The following is a 10,813-nucleotide window of genomic DNA, read 5'->3' on the forward strand; positions in this document are numbered from 1 at the left end:
CCTCTTGTTTAGCCATCTTAGTGGACTAATAATGTTTGTAAGTTATGTTTTATGATTCTAGATGTGAAAAAGAGAGTTTTGTGGAATATTAGAGAAAAAAGGATAAAACGGACAATTCGACATTAAAGATCACATGGGAAGCCCATAGACAATCATGGAGAAGGCCAAGGAATTGAAGCTATTAAAGATCGACTTGGACCTATTTTAAAGCTTATTTGGAAGCCCAAGGCAAAAGATTGGTTGTTTGGACCAAAGCCCACAAAAGAGGATAGAAGGATACAAAAAAAGAGGGAAAACAGGACTCTGCATCACGGGACACAAGGATCGCGTCGCCCGGACCACAACACTCTCGCATCTTAGATGCAAGGATCATGCGTCCAGACAAATAAACCGACACTGTAGCCACTTCCTTCTCAGTTTTGGAGATGAAGTTGGACTCTGAAAGAAGTTGATTTGTATTAGGAAACAAATGGCGGTTTGGAATGCTTCTAGAACTCATTGTAACCCCTATAAATAAATGACCTAAGTGCCTTATTTAACTTGCTAATTCACTTATATTCTTGTCTCAAAAACTTGAGGCAGAGAGAGATTAATAATAAAATAGTCGGTTTTAACTAGTCGAGTCTTAATAAGTTAGCATTTCTAGTCTTATGTTCTTCGACTCTTCTTCTTCTCGTTCTTCGTGTTCTTCCTTCTTCATGGAAGGCTAATTTTCTCATTCAAGGGAGGAGATGAAGCTGGTGCTTAGGGTTTGATGATTCTTCTGGTTCATGGTGTTATTTAATTAGGCTAGGTCTTTATGTTTTTAGTTATTAGTTCCATTGCCCACACCAGGGGATGGAAGTATAAAATAGGGTTTATGTTTTGCAATATTAATATCATGCTAGTGTTCTTTACTTTTCTTCTAGTAGTATAGTTCTTTAGAGTTAGGGAAGTATTCTTTTCTGTTACCCTAGAAGGGGTAGCTCGAGGGAGTGGCTGCCCTAGGGGAAGTATTCTTTATGTTTGCCTTAAGTGGTGATTCATTGAATGGTCGCCCTATTAGGAAGTACTCCTTGATGGTGCTCTCGGTAATACATTGAATAGCTGCCCGACACTACAAGAAAAAAGGCTTTATATCACTGTTAAAAACAGTCACAAAAAGTCTTTTGTCACTTTTTTTTTTCCAAAACCGTGACGGAGTGAGAGTCATTTATTTTTTTTCCAAAACCGTCACAAATATTTGTTCCAGACTAGCCTCTCTCTACCATAAAAAACGGTAACAACTGCTCAAAAACCGTCACAACAAATCATATAATTTGTGACGGTTTTAAATAAACGGTTATGCATTCATCCTTTTTAACGGTCATAAAACCATAAAAAAACAGTAACAACTGCTAAAAAACCGTCACAATAAATCATATCATTTGTGACGGTTTTAAATAAACTGTTATGCATTCATTTTTTCTAACAGTCATAAAAAGTACAATTAGTCATGACGATTTGGGTAAAACAGTGATATGTATATATTGTTTTTTTTTAAAAAAAAAAAATGAATATATATATATAAAAACTTCCAAAATTGGGACCTGCAAACACTCATAAACTACATATCTGAATATAATCCATTAAATTTCAAGTAACACTCATATATATTGCTAATTCTGAGAAGTAGTATATTATTCCCAAAGAAAAGGTGCCACGCGTGTTTCCCCTCCAATTTCTTTTGTGTGGAGGCTTTAATCGTAATTCCAAAGCCTCATCCCGTTGTATTTGTGCAAATTCTGAACTCGAAAAGTATGCATCAGTATAGGAAGAAATGTATACTTCTAGAGAAACTATAACTAAATCTCCTCTTCAAGACTGCGAGTAGTGGATCGCAGGAGGAGATGCAAGTCTTAACCATGCATGTCAACATGTTTTCTACGCATGCATTTTAACACATGAGAAGTCAAACATGATAAAAGCTCACCAGCTCCATCAAGAAAGAGGCCAAGCGGACAAGAGAAAGGTACAACAGTTTCAAAGATGAGCAAATCGAAGTCTAGCCTTTTCATAAGATCCTGGAGTATGGTGTTCTACAAAACCAAGAAAAGGAAAAACAGCTATGAGCAATTCTTCTATCGTTGTGGATAAACAAATGTACGCAAAAACAAAGTACAATATCATGGTACTATGATGCCTAAGCACAACTTAACGCAACACTACACTTGGGTATGTCATTTAAAATCGTAAAAAGTGGGGAAAGTTGTTATCCAATTTCCTATTAAGATAATCAGGTACAACTGCGACAACATACAATACCTTCTTTAGCCTTTATAGCTTGCCCCATGGATTGAACGACATCTTGAAGGAATGGTAATCCCATGTGGTAGTTTATTGATTTCCCATAACCCTTCAATATAAATACTTCCAAGTCATCCGTCCACTCCAATAGAGAAATCTGTATATGCATCGAAATTCTCATCAGCAATATACTAAAAGCAAGAAAAAATATTCAAAACAATTAAAGTAGGCATCGCCCATACAAAACAAAACAAAAAAAGGAGCAATAAATGAGACATGAGAAGCAAAAGAAAGAATAGTGATATTCAATAGTTAAACCAAAATGCATGAACAACAACACATAAATGCTCATGTCAGGGTCTTGCCTCTATCAAATGAGTACTAAATAACCAACGTTACGATGACGACTAGAACCCCATTCATGAAATACGTATTGAATGAATAATATATTTTTGACGATACGGACTGAATGAGCTTACTATCATGCCATTTTTATGCACAAACATTTTCATGAAAAAGAAAAACAATATTAAGACAAAAAATTATTTGATAATAGAAAGAGAGGGAGGGCCTACGCATCTGCCCTTTCAAAGAGGGTGAGAGCCTCTCAACATGGCAACAAAAGGAACACAACAAAATAGTCAAAGAATCAAAGAAGAACCCACCAGAATGAAGCCTCTATTTTCAATGACACAATCTAGCACAATTGCAAAACTATAGTATATAATGAAGTAGACAACTGAAAATGTAGCGCGGGTTTATAGGTACAGACTGAAATCTCTAAAACAGCCAAAAAAAATAAGACTAAGGTAATACACCAAGTTGCATGAGCTAGGTAAATTCTGGAAAAATTGAAAAGACCACGTATTCACCATGTAGTGAACCTAGAGACTTAAAAAGGGCTCACGAAATGACAGTCTCAATGCACTATTAGGTGATACACACCAAGCTTTGAAAACAATAGACTCGATTCAGATGCTCATTCGAGCAAAGTGTATGACAACAAAGAAAAAGAAACATAAAGTAACAAACAAATAAACAAACAAAAAAAAAGAGAAAAAACAAGTGGTACACAAAATGGAAATAAATATCCTTGTCAAATACAGATACCTCATAAGGGGAAAACAGTCCACAAGCTCGATCAATTGTGTTCAACAAAGATGCTTCCCACAAAGGAGAAACGAAGGGTTAGTATGGCACATTACAACGGCCCCAGAAATATGATAGTTCATTTACCTAGATTCAGAAGAAGAAAAATAAGATATCCATTTTGCACAATTTTTGCTAATGAAAGTCGTAAATATCTAGACCTATACGTATATGTTAACTTACTTGCTTGCACAGAAACCACAGTGAAGAAGTCTCATGTCTTGTAATATTAAGTGGGTACCGCTTCGCTAAAGCTGAGGTAACTTCATCTAGAATAGGTTCCTTCACTTTTCAACCCAGCTCTCCTGGTTTTTCCCAGAATCCCAGAATTATGTGATTATGTTAAACAAATGAATTTAGAGCCAATTTGCTTATATTAAATTAGAATGTAATCACTCTTACAAAAAAAGAAATTACTCTAAACTGTGTACCTTGTAGCTTGCACAAGTATCAAAAAACCTAAGCAATGTATCACTTGCTCGACTCTCACTAATTACAGAAAAGCTCGATCTTTGACCGGTCCTAAACTTCCTTTCCCTTGAAACAGTCCCATCCTAAATGACACAAAGACTAGCTGATGCTCGTGGAACACATCGTCAGTTGAACAAAAAGGTAGTACTAACTTTTTAGAACTAACATAATACAAAGAGAAGCTACTCAAAACAATTGTATGCGTGACTTAATAGTGGGGTGGGGGAGGTTTTGTGAGCACAATGAAAAGATACTCAAAAAGGCATGCAAAAAGAAGAGACATTACAAAGAAATATATCAATATTTTCATTCGCAAAAGAATTGTTACGAAAATGTAAATACAGGCCCTTAATGTCTTCATAAATTAATAGTTCCTCTATTAGACTTTCTTATGATTGTAATGTGTATCAAATTATCGAAGTCCACTCAATCTGTTGCATCCTTAACACCAATTAATCTATGCGAAGATATGAATAACAGCAAATAATTAAAAGAAATAAAAAATAAAAATGTACACGGTAGAGGTAAACATAACACTGCAGTGGGTTTCCAGAACTACGATTTGGCTACATTGCTACTTATATCAGTGTTGCACCCAACATAAGTCCTTGTTAATATATTTACTAAATTAGGTAAATGAACTATGAACAAATGACGACCTAGAAAGTGAGACTCTAATCCAAAGTCATGAGCCAATAAACGGGAAGAAAGCCGAAACATCTCTTCTTTAAACCGACAATGGATCGAACAACAAAATATACTGAGCGGGGTAACAAATTATACATCTCTGCTTATATCGTGTCTATGATTCAAACCTCCCATCCTTTCCAAGGTTTTCCTGCTAACACTTCATTTTACTTCAACAAATTCAACTTCTTGTGTTTGTCTTAGGAACACCAATAGACGAACTAGGGTACCAAATGGCATGATCCTAAGAAAAGCCGCATGCACAGATAAAAGGTTGTGGTAGCAACAAATTAGTCAATGCACCAAACTCTCTCCATCACTTTCCTCCTTGAACTTATATGTTAACAGAATTTTGATTGCCCAATCCAGGCACATTCATGGACCAGGCCAAACTCAATTAATGGGTCACCAATGAGAGATCTCTTAAAGTAATCAGGGAAATGAAACTTGAATCAAAGCTAGTGCTTATTTGTCATTGCAACTTTAGGCATGATAAAGATATAGATGAGGGAGACAAAGCTAGCAATAATCAGGTTCATTTGGAAAAAATAGTGTCAAGAATGCAAGTGCCAGCAACATGATAAAGGCGTGAAGGATATGAACAAGGCAAAGAGCCCAAAAGACTGCCTGAAAGCTAGTTCAGATTCCCTATATCATACCATATGCCTACAATGTAAGTATTACAGATCCACAGACTGTATTCTCCTTGGTAGAATTTGAATTTATTATAGTGCCCTCTAATTTGGTCTGCGCAGTACATAAACAAAGATATACACCCTTTGAACCAATAAAAAAGTTTAGCTCCATTTACGAGTAAAAAAGCTAGACCCTTAGAAAGTCAGAATAAATTATAAACCATGTTGCAAGAAAATCTAACAAGCTAGTAACTTGGAATAGTGATGATAGAGACTTATTTTTTCATATTTTACCTCTTTCATTTTTGTATTATTTTTGTTTCCCTATTCTCAAATGGTAGGTTAATCTATTTCGTAATACACCCACAACAAGTGACTAGCTAAATTGTTTCCTAATGCCTTAGTTTAATTTACGACAGCTTAGGATTCCGCATTTATGGTCTGGGAAAATTCAATAACCTCATAGCCAGAGGTATAGTGAAATGGAAGCTCCTTCGAGTCTTGGGTATTATTCGCCTAGGCATCATGGTGGGCTTTATGATCTTGCAGGCAGGTGCCCGAAGTTTCAACTTTCGCCTTTATGGTCGATATCGTATGGGGATTTGGGGAGTTCTGAGATAGGGCTTCCCGAGGAGGAGTATGGGAGGCAGTCATTTAGTCATCAACCACCACAGCCACAATTTGATAATCGGTCACCTTTTATGCGATAATGTGGTCCGGGTTCCAGCTGGAACAATACTTGGTGAGAGTGGTGGTTTTCCAGTTAATCTTGGTCACCCTCAGAATGGTTTCAAAGGGAATGGTAGTAGGTGTGAGCAGTGTAGGATGGCTTTGCAAAGGAATCAAACTCCAATTGATACTGGTTGTTACCCTGATCCTAGATGGATGCCAGCAGCCCAACCTCATTTGGAACCACAAAATTGTATGAACGAATTCCATCAGTTTGGTAGTCCTCCTTGTACTGAGTGCAACCATAGAAGGAAGGCTTACCATTTTAATCCAGAACCAAATTTGGAGTCTGGAATATACCCCAAGGAACTAAATGATCCTCGTAACTTCTATAGTGAAGCTCATAATCACGAGTGCGAATGGATCCAGCATCACCACTTGAACCCTCGGGGTGAGGAGCCCAGAATTAGTTGTGGTTACATTCAATATATTTTGGGCATAGTTATATCTGTCAAAGAGGCATATTTCCTTTTGTTCTAGTTTGAATCAGACAAAAGGACTCTTAATTTCTAATAGAATGAAGGCAATACCAAGTAAATTCAAAATAAAAAATTGCACCTTTGAAGCAAGAAAATTAAAATCGAATTGGCATCAACCCTAGGTTAGCAATGGAATCCCTAGAATACGGAAAACATAATTCGAAAGTGAAAGTTGAAGATTCGAATGGGTACTTACTAAATCGGCAGTAAGAGAGAAGATTGAACAGCGTCCGCAAGAGAGACCATTGAGAAGCGACAGGCGAGAAGGAAACCTAAGTTTAGAAGAAGAAGTGTGACAAAGAGATGGTTGTGTTTTCTGGTTTGAAGAAAATAATTAATAGAGCGCGATTTTGTGTTCTCCCAAAATTTCGAAGTTGTTCTGGGTTTTTGGATTTGCAACCCTTTCCACACGGTTTGGTGCAATTAATAAGTGTTACAAATTAATTTTAGAAAATCAACCGAATTAAAGTAACACTAAACGATATTGGTAACGTTTATTAAGAATAAGCGTAGACACTTACCAACAGCAAAAGAGTGTTACAAAACAAAAAAGGTGTGTGTTACAAATATCATGTTATGGTGTAGTGTCACCTGAAGATGATGATAGTTCTTCTTTGGTTGGGGAGTAAAAATGAGAGATCAATTAAAGATGTGATGATACAGTTTTTGGATTGAGAGCGGTTTCTGTTCTGTTTTGAGAGTGGTGAGTGAACATTTTTGAGAATGTAGATCATGGACTAGAGAATGTTTCACTGATGAAGCGTGAGTGAAAAGAGAGTAGTGAGAGATCGAGGTTATTTTTTTTTGGGTGTTCATAAGAGGCACGAAGAGTGAGTGAGAATGAATGTGGGCGTGTTTTTGAAGTAGTTTTTTTTAATGGGCTGGAGTTGTGGGCAAGACCAAAAAATGGATGGGCTGTCACATAAAGGTAGGGGAATATGTAACTGTTTTATTTAGTAGAATGGTCACAAATATTACTCCACACATATGCCCTTACTTAGAAAAAAAAACATTTGTGACAGTTTCTAATCCGACCGTCACCAAAAACTTTTTAAAACAAATCACAAAAATATTTTTTTTTTCATCATTTGTGACCCGTTTTGAAACGAAACGATCACAAATAACATTTTAAAACAGTCACAAAAACCCTTTTTTCTACTAGTGCGAACTTACATAAAAGGAAAGAAGATATTAATAGCATAAACATAGGAACAACCTTAAGTAGAGTTAGTTGTTAACGATGTTTCGTCCAAGAGAGCATCAGCACTCGCTCGATTGCTTAATTGTAGTCTACTTGTGAGAACAACCATGAAACAGAAGGTCATAGATCGAAGGTATTGGTGAATTCTAATCTCTTGAATTCCCTCTCTTATAAATTCTCAATAGTTTAGTTAGTTTAGTTCAGTTTAGCATTAGAATCTAAAATCTCTACAATCATAGTTTTTAATCCCTCAAACCCCCATTCCAAATTCTCCGTCCTTCACATAACATACACTTAAAAGTGGAATGATACCCTACTCATCCTTTAGTTATTGAGGGATAATTAGGTTTTGATATCTGCTTCTATTTTATTCAACGGCCATCATCTATCTACATCATCCATATCTCATAAACACAAAAGGAGTAATGTGTCAAATGAATTTTGCGCCGTTTTAAGTTGTTTATGTCTAACGTTTTCTTTCAAGATTAGAACTTTGGATCTTGAGTTAATTTTAGTCGCATCATCCATCCTTTTAAGAAAGAAAGAAGCTTGAAGGACATCTCAAAGATAAGATCTACTATCAAGGTTAGTCGAATCTTCATTCTTTTTATTTCATTCTTAGTATAATTACATCGTAGTTTAGTATTATTGCTTTCTAGTATAATTTCATTTAGGACCTTTTCAACAATTGAAGTTGTAAGCCAACATAGTGAAACATCAAACTCTAGCGTTTCTTGTCTGAATCTTGACAAATGGACTATCGTCTGTGGCCGTGGCACTTAAGAAATCCAAGTGATTCACCATAACCCTAGAAGAGACAGCTTTAGACAACGGACGAGATACTAGCTACAAAGCCCAACCCAGTTGAAGGAAAGTAGTTTTTATAATTGCATTTTAGTATAATTTAGAATAATTGCATATTAGTTTAATTGCATTATTCAAGCATAGTAGGATAGTTTTTCATCATTTTCGCATAACATTTTCTAGTGTATGCCCCGTCGTCCATATCATCCTCCGGTAAGAACACAACAGTGGACAAGGTTTAACAACCAACTCACAAGAATACTAGACGAGATTGATACAATGGCTGCACGAAATGATGGAGGTGTTAGGGATCCCAATAATCCTGAAGCTATCCCACCCATGCAAAACACAACAGAGGAAAGAAGTTGAGTGATTTCTATTCGCCAATCATTGGAGACCCACCCAGCAGTATTGTTTTTCTAGAGACAGAAGCTAACCAATTTGAACTTAGAGCATTAGTAATCTCTATGCTTCCAAAGTTCAATGGTTCAAACAACGTTCAGCCTTATGTTCACATGAATAAATTTCTATCAGTCCTCAGAACTTTCAAGAACCAGAATATCAGGGATGAGAGTATCAAGTTAATTCTTTTTCCACTCTCACTCGAAGGAAAAACATCCGATTGGTTAACTACACAGCCGATCAATTCAATCAACAACTGGGAGAAGTTGAGAACAAAGTTTATGAACAAGTTCTACCCACCCCAGAAGACAGAAGCCATACAACAAGAAATCAGCAATTTCAAAGGGAATGTGACTGAAGAATATCATCAAAGCTGGGAGAAATTTAATAATCTGCTAGTCTCATGTCCACATCATGGTTATGATAAGAGCACACTGGCTTATTTTTTTTTTTCTTTCAAGGACTTTCTACTATGAACAAGCAGATGATACAGTCAATGCATCAAGGTAAGTTTACATTATTAGATGGAGAGAAAGCCTACAAATTTCTCGAGAATTTAGCTGAAGATACTCAACAATGGAGTACTAGTAACGAGGATACAACTAGAGTGGAGGAGGTGCCGAAGCAATTTGGCAACCAAATTTAAGAAGACCCAAATCAAGCAATGCTATCAATTATGGTAAGCCTATCAACATGGCTTGAAACTTTGAACAAGAAGTTTGATCAGTTCTCCATGAATCCTCTAAAAGCAAACAATTTCTAAGCTAAACCTCAGCCATTCAAGCCTTGTTATGCCATTTGTGAGCTATGTTATGATGAAGGCCACACCACTGAAGAGTGTTCGTATTATCTAAATACTAATGCAGAGGCATATAGTATCAACTCTTTAGGAAGAAATAACCAGTTCAATTAGAGACAAAATTATTGGAAGCCACAAAATACAAATCAGATTAATTTTCCTCCAGGATTCCAAAATCAGTCAAATCAGTTCCAGAATAACCAATATCAGTTCCAAAACCGCCAGTAACCATACAAAAATCAACATTCATACCAGAAACAGCAATACCAAGCCAACACAAACAGAGAGTTAATACCAGATCTTATGAGTGGATACATTGCCCTTATGCCTCAGTCGAGCAAAGCAGTTATCCCACATCTGGAAGAAGCTATCACCACCATTGTCAATGAGCTGAAACAGACAAATCAAAGAACCCAAAAGCTGGAGAATAACTTTAGTGTCATTCAAGGCCAGTAGGGCAAATCGCTGCCGCCTTGATAGAGAGATCGAAAGGAGCATTACCAAGCCAGCCGGAGCCAAATCCGAAAAGAAGAGGTGTCCTGCAGGTGGATAACCTGGAGATTACTCAGTTGAATGGCCAAGTTAAAGTTGTCACCACTATGAGGTCAGGCAAGAAAGTTGATAACAAGATTGTCTATGAACCAAGAAAAGGTTCTGTGGAGCCTAAGGTAACTTATATCCCCACCATCCCACCTAGTTCTAACATTCAAGATATATCTAGTGTTGTGCCACCTGCTGAAGAAACATTTGCAAAAGAAGTTGAAGGAACTACTATGGAAGTAAGTAGGAAAAATCCATCACGAGTGACTCCACCTGTCACTCCACTATCTGTTACCAAGCCAACCGAAGCCGAAAGAAGAGAATCGATATTGAAGAATCCACCAACACCATTTCCTTCGAAACTAGTGAATACCATAAAGAATGACCAACACAAGGAGATTTGTGATGTATTTCAGAATTTGCAGATTAATATCCCATTTCTGACCGCCATCAAGCTATTTCCCTCGTATGCCAAGTTCATGAAAGATCTAGTGAAGAAGAAGACCAACATTCCAAAAGAAGCTTTTATCGCTCAAAGATGTTCATCATACCTACAGAATCTAGCGGTTGTGAAACTAAAAGATCCTGGAATTCCAACTGTTACATGCATAATTGGAGATTCTTTGGAGGAGCAAGCTTTATTAGATTTGGG

At 36.7% G+C, this 10,813-nt stretch overlaps 1 long non-coding RNA gene across 1 annotated transcript; it reads right to left on the minus strand.

Moving 5' to 3' along the window:
- Positions 1 to 1,931: 1,931 nt before the first annotated feature.
- On the minus strand, positions 1,932 to 3,434 carry LOC147512943 (uncharacterized). Its single transcript, XR_015217306.1, has 3 exons — positions 3,376 to 3,434; positions 2,284 to 2,422; positions 1,932 to 2,057 (listed from the first exon to the last, which is right to left on the minus strand). It is a non-coding gene; the product is annotated as an uncharacterized LOC147512943 (long non-coding RNA).
- Positions 3,435 to 10,813: the final 7,379 nt, after the last annotated feature.

The sequence above is a fragment of the Coptis chinensis genome, chromosome 3, assembly GCF_015680905.1.
Source record: "Coptis chinensis isolate HL-2020 chromosome 3, ASM1568090v1, whole genome shotgun sequence".
Taxonomy (NCBI): domain Eukaryota; kingdom Viridiplantae; phylum Streptophyta; class Magnoliopsida; order Ranunculales; family Ranunculaceae; genus Coptis; species Coptis chinensis.